This window comes from Heptranchias perlo, unplaced genomic scaffold (genome assembly GCF_035084215.1).
Source record: "Heptranchias perlo isolate sHepPer1 unplaced genomic scaffold, sHepPer1.hap1 HAP1_SCAFFOLD_63, whole genome shotgun sequence".
Classification (NCBI taxonomy): domain Eukaryota; kingdom Metazoa; phylum Chordata; class Chondrichthyes; order Hexanchiformes; family Hexanchidae; genus Heptranchias; species Heptranchias perlo.
In genome coordinates, this window is record NW_027139655.1 from 1,679,766 (window position 1) to 1,692,098 (window position 12,333).

Consider the following 12,333-nt stretch of genomic DNA (forward strand, 5'->3'; position numbering starts at 1 on the left):
CTCTACACACATGGCTCATTTGACCTTTCCTCCGAATGTCTGGTCTCTCCTTCTCTGTAAGAATTAAGTCCAAATAACCAAATATTAATCCATTTTTCTGCAGAAGTTCACATTTTGGTCCTTGATTTCCTCACTGCTCCGCTGTCTTTGTGTTAAACACCAGCTAGTGCCAGTCTCACTCCGTTTGCATCTTTAACTATCGTTCAACAGTGATTTAACAGGAACAGCAAATGAACCCTCTCCGTGTCTCACAACACAGCTCACTTCATCTTGCCCCTCAGTAAGATGGCTGCCTTATTGGTGGCCATTAGGTTTCAGGATCAAGGCGCCCAATTTGTTCAAGCTGCATGGCGGCCAATTTGTTCAATATGACCATCTTGTCCCGCAGTAATTTGGCCGCCTTGCCCCTCAGTTAAATGGCCGCCTTGCCCCTCAGTAAGATGTCCAGCTTGCCCCTCAGTATGATGTCCAGCTTGCTCCTCAGTAAGATGACTGCCTTACTGGTATCCATTTTGTTTCGGTTTCATGACATTGAAGTTGTTGTTCATAGTTTTAAGTTTTCATGGTAACTATGGCACAAGAGGAGGCCTTTCGCCCCACTGTGCCTGTGTCAGCTCTTTGAAAGGGCTGTCCAATTCGTCCTATTTACCCCTTTGCTCTTTCCCCACATCCTTTATCGAGGCTTTGTAAGAGTAGTTGTATTATGCAAATATATATATTTATGTATATATGCAAATTGATGTTCTGGTAGTTGCTGTAAGATATTAATACAAGTTGTTGTCGATAAAGATTGTCTCTCAATCTTTTACTACTTAGTTTCTTCTCCTTTATAAACTGGGCTTTGTTTCTGTGTAATTGACTGTTGCTGAGAGATTGTCCCTGCAACTGATGAGGGATCATGCCGTGTGTTAGGTTTTTGAAAAAACTTTTTGCTTTGGCTCTTTTGAATGTCATGAATTTTTTTGAACTCTTTGGCTGATTGGAAAAAGCCACAAACTGTAAGTTGACCACAAACTAAAGGCTTTCTCTCCACAGGGCACTGACCGAGGCCTTCACCACAGGCTGCACCCAATGACACTTACATGAGTTTTGTCTGGGTCACTGTGGGATCAATGGGAGCACTGTGGTCTCACAGGTTGCTGTTGGATCTCTGGGACACTGCAGGTTAACTGGGGTATTATGGGATCACTGGGACACTGTGAGATCAGTGGGACACTGTGGAATCATTGGGTTAATGTGGGAGCACTGGGACACTGGCGACCACCTTGTTTAAGATGACCGCCTTAATGACCGCCATTTCGTTTCAGCTTCATTGCAATTCAGGAGGAATTTCATTACCCATTCTATGTAATATGTAATACATATATAAAACACGTTATTTTATATGCACACGTTGTTGTAAATAAAGAAAGTCTCTCAAACGTTTACACAAATGCAATTTGATACTGGTACCTCTGGGTGCACCGTGCAATCACTGGGGGCACTGTGGGATCACTGGGATCACTTTGAGAGAACTGGGGCATTTTGGGATCACTGAGACACTTTGGATCACTGCGGCAATATCACTGGGTGCACTGTAGGATCACTGGGTCACGCTGCGATCACTGTGGGATCACTGGGTGCACTGTGGATCATTGGGACACTGCGCATGACTGAGTCAATATCACGAATGCACTGTGGTATCAATGGGTCACTCTGCAATCACTTTGGGACCACTGGGTGCACTTTGGATCACTGGGACACTGTGGATCAATGGGGCACTATCACTGGGTGCACTGTGGGATCACTTGGTCATTGTGGGAACACTGTGGGATATTTAATTATCCAGGTGGGCCGAATGGCCTGTTTCGGTGACGTGCTGAATTCTATGTAATATTTATATAAAGATATATTGTATTGTATTTTATATTAGGAAGTAGCTGTTGTAAAACAGAAATAGTAGTTGAGCCGAATGGACACTGTACTGTGCTGTACTGTACATTCGATGTTAAATATATATACACATAATATTTGATTATACATTGTATTATATTTTCTACTGCAGAAGTTGTTGTCAAATAAGAAATTCAGGGGAACTTCTTTACCCAGAGGGGCTGAATGGCCTGTTTCTGTCCCGTGCTGTATTGTATGTAATATATATATAAAGATATGTACGGGGTTAAATTCGATAACCCCCGAATCCGTGCGCGGGGGTCGATTAACCCCCCAGATCATGAAGCTGCACCCGGTCATTGTGATGCAGACAGTCCGTGATATTGGTGCTGCCTGGTGATTTGCCTGATTCCTGCGAGCAGTCAGGCCTGGCTGCGCTGTTGAACCGCTTCTCACCAGCAGGGGGGCCCAGATATTGCGTCAGTGCTTCGCACCTCTGAAAGGCAGGCTGCACCTCTTAAAGGCAGGTTGCACCTCACAATGTCAAAAATTTGATTCAGATACAAACCTCCGGGGTCATTTCTTCTCGTACAGTTCTGATTGGAAGTTTCTTTTGAATTAAACAGACCATTGCTTAAAATGACTGGCTCCCAGTCACTGTTTTGAAGGCATTTATCAGCCTGTCTTTTTCAAACTGGTGAGTCTGTTTGGAATCTCTGAGAATGTTAATCAAGTCGACAGTTTCCATAGTTTGTGAGAAAAAGACAACAAAGAACGAGGATTTTCGAAAGTTCAGTCACATTTTCGTATAGTATTTGTAAATTATTTATTATTTTCTTTTCCAGTAAGGATCTGGTTGAGCTTTACAGTAAAACTATTGTCTTACTGCTACTATGTTTTTTCTCTCTTACTGTTTCATCAATTTGTTTGACAGTTAAAGTCTGAAACAAGGCCTAGTGTAGTGTGAATCTACACCCTCTGAAGAGCAGGCACTATTCATTATCTGGAGCCCTTCAAATGTTGCATTGATATCAGGACAAGCGGAAACACTGAGACATTGGGAGTGAAGCCTCAACTGACAGAGGAGCTGCTTTATCAAGCTTAGAAATATATCTGATTTTAAATCAGCAAAATTTCACTTCATTAAAGTCGGCATAAAGACAACTATCTCTGAACTGTCGCCACTATCTGAAAAACAGACATTTTACTGATCGGGGAATAATGATCTTGTTCAAACTGTACAAAATAAAAATCAATTGTAATCTTTTTAAAATAACGATCTGACATAAAGCATTTTCCAACCAAACAAAAGTACCAAGCATTCCCAGGATATTGAGAGATTATGTGAGTGGGTAAAACTGTAGCAAATGGAGTTCAATGTGGGGAAATGTGAGGTCATCCACTTCGGATCTAAGAAAGATAGATCAGAGTGTTTTCTAAATGGTGAGGAGCTAGGAACTGTGGAGGAGCAGAGAGATTTGGGGGTCCAAGTACAGGAATCATTAAAAGCTAGTGGAGAGTTACAAAAATAATTAAAAAGGCGAAGAATGTCGGCCTTTATTTCAAGAGGGCTGGAATATAAAGGGGTGGAAGTTATGTTCCAGCTGTACAGAGCTCTGGATAGATCTCATCTGGAGTTCCTGCATTCAGTTCTAGGCACTGACCCTCAGGAAGGATATATTGGCCTTGGAAGGGCTGCAGCTCAGATTCAGCAGAATTATGTTTGGGCAAGATGAGTTAAATTATGAGGGCAGGTTGCATAGACTAGACTTGGATTCCTATGAATATAAAAGGTTAAGGGGTGATCTAATTGAGTTGTTTAAGTTGATTAAAGGAGTTGATAGGGTAGATAGAGAAACTACTTCCCCTTGTGGGGAATCCAGAACAAGGGGGCATAAAATGGATCTCGGCCGTTCAGGGGTGATGTCAGGAAACACTTCTTCACACAAAGGGTCGTGGAAATCTGGAACTCTCTCCCACAAAAGTTTGTTCAGGCGGATTTCAATACTAAATTTCAAAAGGAAAATTGATAATGTTTTGTTAGGCAAGGGTATAAAGGATTCTGGATCGAAGATGGGTAGACGGAGTTAAGACACAGATCAGTCATGATCTAATTGAATGGCGGAACAGGCTCAAAGAGCCGAATTGTGTACTTCTGTTCCATTGTAACAGGCTCGAGGGGCTGAATGGCCTACTCCCTTTACTAGGCAACACACTCGACGCGCTGAATGGCCTCCTCCTGTTCTGTATAATAGGCTCGAAAGGCTGAATGGCCTCCTCGTGGTCCTACTTAACACGCTCGAGGGTTGATTGGCCTTGTTCTGTTCCAGTGTAATCGGCTGGAGGGTCTGAATAGACTTCAGTTACCAAATAACTGGCTCGAAGGGCTGAATGGCTCCTCCTGTTCCGATGTAACAGGCTGGAGGGGATGATTTGCCTCCAGTTCTGGAGTAACGGGCTCGAGGAGTTAAATGGTCTCCACCTGTTACTGTATAACAGACTCGAAGGGCTCAATGTCCTCCTGCTGTTCCTGTCCGACAGCCTTGAGGAGCTTGCCGCCATTTGTCCAACATGGTCGCCTTTCATGCTGCCATTTTGTCTTAGAATGCCGCCGTACTTGCCGCGATTTTGTCCATGATGGTCGCCGTACTTGCCGCCAATTTGTCCAAGATGGCAACCGTCATGCAGGCCGTGTATCAATACACATACATATAAGTTATAAATTCAGGTTGTTGTTCTTGTAGTAGTATTTGTTGTATTGGTCTAAATATAGTGACTGCCACCCTGGGATCATTCTGGTGTGACTGGTTGCACTCTGGGGTTACTGGATGCAATCTGGGAACCCTCGGTGCACTCTGGGATCACTCTGGGGTGACTGGGTTCACTCTGGGATATGGCGTGCAATCAGGGATCACTCTGGGGTGACTGGGTTCACTCTGGGATATGGCGTGCAATCAGGGATCACTCTGGGGTGACTGGGTTCACTCTGGGATATGGCGTGCAATCAGGGATCACTCTGGGGTGACTGGGTTCACTCTGGGATATGGCGTGCAATCAGGGATCACTCTGGGGTGACTGGGTTCACTCTGGGATATGGCGTGCAATCAGGGATCACTCTGGGGTGACTGGGTTCACTCTGGGATATGGCGTGCAATCAGGGATCACTCTGGGGTGACTGGGTTCACTCTGGGATATGGCGTGCAATCAGGGATCACTCTGGGGTGACTGGGTTCACTCTGGGATATGGCGTGCAATCAGGGATCACTCTGGGGTGACTGGGTTCACTCTGGGATATGGCGTGCAATCAGGGATCACTCTGGGGTGACTGGGTTCACTCTGGGATATGGCGTGCAATCAGGGATCACTCTGGGGTGACTGGGTGCATGCTGGGTTCTCTGGGTGCACTCTGGAATCACTCTGTGGTGACCAGGTGCACTCTGGAGTCACTGAGGTTTCACTGGGATATTCTGGGAGCACTGTCGTATCACTGTCGACAATCTGCATGTTAATTTTAGCCATTTCTCTGTACTAGCCGCTATTTTTTCTAAGATGGCCGTTGCACTTGCCGCCATTTTGTCCATGATGGTAGGCCGTTCTTGCCAATTTTTTCCAGGATGGCCAACGTACTTGCCGCCATTTTGTCCAAGATGGCGGCAGTGGTTGACGCCATTTTGTCCAAAATGGCTGCACTCATTGCGGCCATTTTGTCTAAGATTGCAGAAACTCTGGCGCCATTTTGTCCAAGATGGCCGCCGTACTTTGCTTGTGTAAATACATACATATATGTTATAAATACAAGTTGTTGCTGTTTTGGTAGTAGTTGTTGTTGTGGTGGTGTAAATATAAAGACTGCCACTCTGCGATCCCTCTGGTGTTACTGGTTGCACTCGGGATTCCTGAGTGCATTCTGGAATCACTCTGGAGTGACTGGATGCACTCTGAGATCCCTGGGCGCACTCTGGGATCAATTTAGGTTGACTGGGTGAATTCTGGGATCCCTCTGATGTGCCTGGGTTCATTTTGGGATACTGCGAGCACTCCGGGAGCACTTTGGGGTGACTTGGTGTACTCTGGGATCCCTGTGCGTTCACTGGGACATTCTGGGGTGACTGTCGTATCAATGTCGACATTCTGCGTGGTAATATCCGCCATTTTATCCAAGATGGCGGAATACTTGCGGCCATTTTTCCAAGATGGACGGCGTACTTGCCGCCATTTTGTCCAAAATTCCGCCATGCTGGTCGTGTGCAAATACACATATACGTAGTATATATATATATATATTCTATATATTATAAATACACATTGATGTTGTAGTAGTTGTTGTTGTGGTCGTGGTCTAAATATAAAGACTGCCATTCTGGGATCCCTGAGTGCTCAATGGGATCATTCTGGGGTGACTGGGTGCACTCTGGGGTAAAGGGAATATTATGCGTTCACTGTGGTATCACTGGGGACACTCTGCCCGGTACTTTCTGCGATATTGTCCAAGATGACTGCCGCACTCGCGGCATTTGACCAAGACGGATGCCATACTTGCGGAAATTTTGTCCAAGAAGGCCGCCTTACTTGCCGCCATTTTGTGCAAGATGGCCGCCGCACTTTCCGCTATTTTGTCCACGAATCGATCATGCTGGACGTGTGTAAATACACACACACATATATATTTATATATATATGCACACACATATTTATATATGTACACACACATATATCATAAAATACAATCAATACATGTTGTTGTTGTTGTTGTTCCTCCCTGAGATGGGACCGGCCAAGGCCACATCCAGAGGGGACCGATCGAGACCTTCCCCAGAGAGGACCGACCGACGTCTTCCCCAGAGATGCCCGATCGAGGCCTCCTCCACAGGCTGCACCAAAACAGTGCCCAGTGAGTTCGGTCTGTTTATTGCCCTGGGGTTTAATTTCCTCTCTGGGCCATGGTTTTGGGGCCTCAGTTTGACATGTTCCTGTTCGATTGTGGCCGATGTCTAGAAGTGAATGATGCCTAATATTGCTCGCTGAACTGTCTGAAATCTCCCAGTTCAGATTGAATGAGTTCACTTCACCGACCATTAATTAGGATCCCCACAAGCTACTGATTGAAGGGCTGAAATTTCTTTCTCACCAAATCTTCAAAGAAGAAATCGGACAGCAAATCATGCACAACAATGGTTTATTCACTTGGATTTCATAATTATCATAATTTAAACATTGAGTACACCAGTAATAATTACATATAAACAGTTGTAGACAGGGTCATCCAGCAATTTTAATAACTTAACTAATCGGCAGATACTTAACACAATGAATACCGGTTGTAAAAGCAGCTGAGATTATCACCGTAATTCAGCATTAGTTGGATCACTGATTATCACATTATAATTTAGATCAGTGTCTGAAACGAGGGCAGATTGGTCAGGTTAATTTAGGATTCACTATTTAGATATCTGACAATTAAACCCCATTCGATCGCCAGCTTAAGGAACAGATGAGAGAATAAATTCACCTCTGGCGTGAGAGCAAAACGGGCGATAGCGTATTTGCAGTTCGTCTTCCACGCTGCCAGATTTTATTTTCCATTCACTGTTGCATTTCCCGATGAGATGTTAAACCAGGGCCCCCTCGGTGGACAGAACAGATCCAGCAACAATAACACATGTAAACAATTTTACAACACCAAGTTATAGTCCAGCAATTTTATTTTAAATTCACAAGCTTTCGGAGACTTCCTCCTTCCTCAGGTAAATGTTTCAGGACCTGAGGAAGGAGGAAGTCTCCGAAAGCTTGTGAATTTAAAATAAAATTGCTGGACTATAACTTGGTGTTGTAAAATTGTTTACAATTGTCAACCCCAGTCCATCACCGGCATCTCCACATCAACAATAACACAAGAAGAGATGGGGAATCCCCTGGTGTTCCGATGAACATTGATCCAATATTGACACAATGTCCCACTGTAGCCCAACCTGAGCTGTTATTGTCTGCATACTGACCCAGTGTCCCACTGCAGCCCAGACTGTGCCCCACCCTGGACCCTTCCTGTCTGTACATTGACCCAGTGTCCCACTGCAGCCCAGACTGAGCCCCACCCCGGGCCCTTCCTGCCTGTACATTGACCCAGTGTCCCACTGCAGCCCAGACTGAGCCCCACCCTGGGCCCTTCCTGTCTGTACATTGACCCAGTGTCCCACTGCAGCCCAGACTGAGCCCCACCCTGGGCCCTTCCTGTCTGTACATTGACCCAGTGTCCCACTGCAGCCCAGACTGAGCACCACCCTGGGCCCTTCCTGTCTGTACATTGACCCAGTGTCCCACTGCAGCCCAGACTGAGCCCCACCCTGGGCCCTTCCTGTCTGTACATTGACCCAGTGTCCCACTGCAGCCCAGACTGAGCCCCACCCTGGGCCCTTCCTGTCTTTACATTAACCCAGTGTCCCACTGCAGCCCAGACTGAGCCCCACCCTGGGCCCATCCTGTCTGCACATTGACCTAGTTTCCCACTGCAGCCCAGAATGAGCCCCACCCTGGGCTCTTCCTGCCTGTACATTGACCCAGTGTCCCACTGCAGCCCAGACTGAGCCCCACCCCGGGCCCTTCCTGCCTGTACATTGACCCAGTGTCCCACTGCAGCCCAGACTGAGCCCCACCCTGGGCCCTACCTGTCTGTACATTGACCCAGTGTCCCACTGCAGCCCAGACTGAGCCCCACCCTGGGCCCTTCCTGTCTGTACATTGACTCAGTGTCCCACTACAGCGTAGACTGAGCCCCACGCTGGGCCCTTCCTGTCTGTACTTTGACCCAGTGTCCCACTGCAGCCCAGACTGAGCCCCACCCTGGACCCATCCTGTCTGTTCATTGACACAGTGTCCAACTGAAGCACAGACTGAGCCCAACCCTGGGCCCTTCCTGTCTGCACATTGACCCAGTTTCCAAGTGCAGCCGAGACTGAGCACCACCCTGGGCCCTTCCTGTCTGTACTTTGACCCAGTGTCCCACTGCAGCCCAGACTGAGCCCCACCCTGGGCCCTTCCTGTCTGTACTTTGACCCAGTGTCCCACTGCAGCCCAGACTGAGCCCCACCCTGGGCCCTTCCTGTCTGTACATTGACCCAGTGTCCCACTGCAGCCCAGACTGAGCCCCACCCTGGGCTCTTACTGTCTGTACATTGAACCAGTGTCCCACTGCAGCCCAGACTGAGCCCCACCCTGGGCCCTTCCTGTCTGTGCATTGACCCAGTGTCCCACTGCCGCCCAGACTGAGCCCCACCCTGGGCTCTTCCTGTCTGGACATTGACCTAGTGTCCCACTGCAGCCCAGACTGAGCCCCACCCTGGGCTCTTCCTGTCTGAACATTGACCCAGTGTCCCACTGCAGCCCAGACTGAGCCCCAGCCTTGGCCCTTCCTGTCTGCACATTGACCCAGTGTCCCACTGCAGCCCAGACTGAGCCCCACCCTGGGCTCTTCCTGTCTGTACATTGACCCAGTGTCCCACTGCAGCCCAGACTGAGCCCCAAACTGGGCCCTTCCTTTCTGTACATTGACCCAGTGTCCCACTGCAGCCCAGACCGAGCCCCACCCTGGGCTCTTCCTGTCTGTACATTGACCCAGTGTCCCACTGCAGCCCAGACTGAGCCCCACCCTGGGCCATTCCTGTCTGTACTTTTACCCAGTGTCCCACTGCAGCCCAGACTGAGCCCCACCCTAGGCCCTTCCTGTCTGTACATTGACCCAGTGTCCCACTGCAGCCCAGACTGAGCCCCACTCTGGGCCCTTCCTGTCTGTGCATTGACCCAGTGTCCCATTGCAGCCCAGACTGAGCCCCACCCTGGGCCCTTCCTGTCTGTGCATTGACCCAGTGTCCCACTGCCGCCCAGACTGAGCCCCACCCTGGGCTCTTCCTGTCTGTGCATTGACCCAGTGTCCCACTGCAGCCCAGACTGAGCCCCACCCTGGGCTCGTCCTGTCTGTACTTTGACCCAGTGTCCCACTGCAGCCCAGACTGAGCCCCACCCCAGGCCCTTCCTGTCTGTACATTGACCCAGTGTCCCACTGCAGCCCAGACTGAGCCCCACCCTGGGCTCTTCGTGTCTGTGCATTGACCCAGTGTCCCACTGCAGCCCAGACTGAGCCCCACTCTGGGCCCTTCCTGTCTGCACATTGACCCAGTGTCCCACTGCAGCCCAGACTGAACCCCACCCTGGGTCCTTCCTGTCTGTGCATTGAACCAGTGTCCCACTGCAGCCCAGACTGAGCCCCACCCTGGGCCCTTCCTGTCTGTACATTGACCCAGTGTCCCACTGCAGGCCAGACCGAGCCCCACCCTGGGCTCTTCCTGTGTGTACATTGACCCAGAGTCCCACTGCAGCCCAGACTGAGCCCCACCCTGGGCCATTCCTGTCTGTACATTGACCCAGTGTCCCACTGCAGCCCAGACTGAGCCCCACCCTGGGCCCTTCCTGTCTGTACATTGACCCAGTGTCCCACTGCAGCCCAGACTGAGCCCCACCCTGGGCCATTCCTGTCTGTACGTTGACCCAGTGTCCCACTGCAGCCCAGACTGAGCCCCCCCTGGGCCCTTCCTGTCTGTACTTTGACCCAGTGTCCCAATGTAGCCCAGACTGAGCCCCACCCTGGGCCCTTCCTGTCTGTGCATTGAACCAGTCTCCCACTGCAGCCCAGACTGAGCCCCACCCTGGGCCCTTCCTGTCTGTGCATTGACCCAGTGTCCCACTGCCGCCCAGACTGAGCCCCACCCTGGGCTCTTCCTGTCTGTACTTTGACCCAGTGTCCCACTGCAGCCCAGACTGAGCCCCACCCTAGGCCCTTCCTGTCTGTACATTGACCCAGTGTCCCACTGCAGCCCAGACTGAGCCCCACTCTGGGCCCTTCCTGTCTGTGCATTGACCCAGTGTCCCACTGCAGCCCAGACTGAGCCCCACCCTGGTCCCTTCCTATCTGTGCATTGACCCAGTGTCCCACTGCCGCCCAGACTGAGCCCCACCCAAGGCCCTTCCTGTCTGTACATTGACCCAGTGTCCCACTGCAGCCCAGACTGAGGCCCACCCTGGGCTCTTCGTGTCTGTACATTGACCCAGTGTCCCAATGCAGCCCAGACTGAGCCCCACCCTGGGCCCTTCCTGTCTGTACTTTGACCCAGTGTCCCACTGCAGCCCTGACTGAGCCCCACCCTGGGCCCTTCCTGTCTGTACATTGACCCAGTGTCCCACTGCAGCCCAGACTGAGCCCCACCCTGGGCTCTTACTGTCTGTACATTGAACCAGTGTCCCACTGCAGCCCAGACTGAGCCCCACCCTGGGCCCTTCCTGTCTGTGCATTGACCCAGTGTCCCACTGCTGCCCAGAATGAGCCCCACCCTGGGCTCTTCCTGTCTGGACATTGACCCAGTGTCCCACTGCAGCCCAGACTGAGCCCCACCCTGGGCTCTTCCTGTCTGTACATTGACCCAGTGTCCCACTGCAGCCCAGACTGAGCCCCACCCTGGGCCATTCCTGTCTGTACATTGACCCAGTGTCCCACTGCAGCCCAGACTGAGCCCCACCCTGGGCCCTTCCTGTCTGTACATTGACCCAGTGTCCCACTGCAGCCCAGACTGAGCCCCACCCTGGGCCCTTCCTGTCTGTACTTTCACCCAGTGTCCCAATGCAGCCCAGACTGAGCCTCACCCTGGGCCCTTCCTGTCTGTGCATTGACCCAGTGTCCCACTGCCACCCAGACTGAGCCCCACCCTGGGCTCTTCCTGTCTGTACATTGACCCAGTGTCCCACTGCAGCCCAGACTGAGCCCCACCCTGGGATCTTCCTGTCTGTACTTTGACCCAGTGTCCCACTGCAGCCCAGACTGAGCCCCACCCTAGGCCCTTCCTGTCTGTACATTGACCCAGTGTCCCACTGCAGCCCAGACTGAGCCCCACTCTGGGCCCTTCCTGTCTGTGCATTGACCCAGTGTCCCACTGCCGCCCAGACTGAGCCCCACCCTGGGCTCTTCCTGTCTGTGCATTGACCCAGTGTCCCACTGCAGCCCAGACTGACCCCCACCCTGGGTTCTTCCTGTCTGTACTTTGACCCAGTGTCCCACTGCAGCCCAGACTGAGCCCCACCCTAGGCCCTTCCTGTCTGTACTTTGACCCAGTGTCCCACTGCAGCCCAGACTGAGCCCCACCCTGGGCTGTTCGTGTCTGTACATTGACCCAGTGTCCCACTGCAGCCCAGACTGAGCCCCACCCTGGGCTCTTCGTGTCTGTACATTGACCCAGTGTCCCACTGCAGCCCAGACTGAGCCCCACTCTGGGCCCTTCCTGTCTGTGCATTGACCCAGTGTCCCACTGCAGCCCAGACTGAGCCCCACCCTGGGCCCTTCCTGTCTGTGCATTGACCCAGTGTCCCACTGCCGCCCAGACTGAGCCCCACCCTGGGCCCTTCCTGTCTGTGCATTGACCC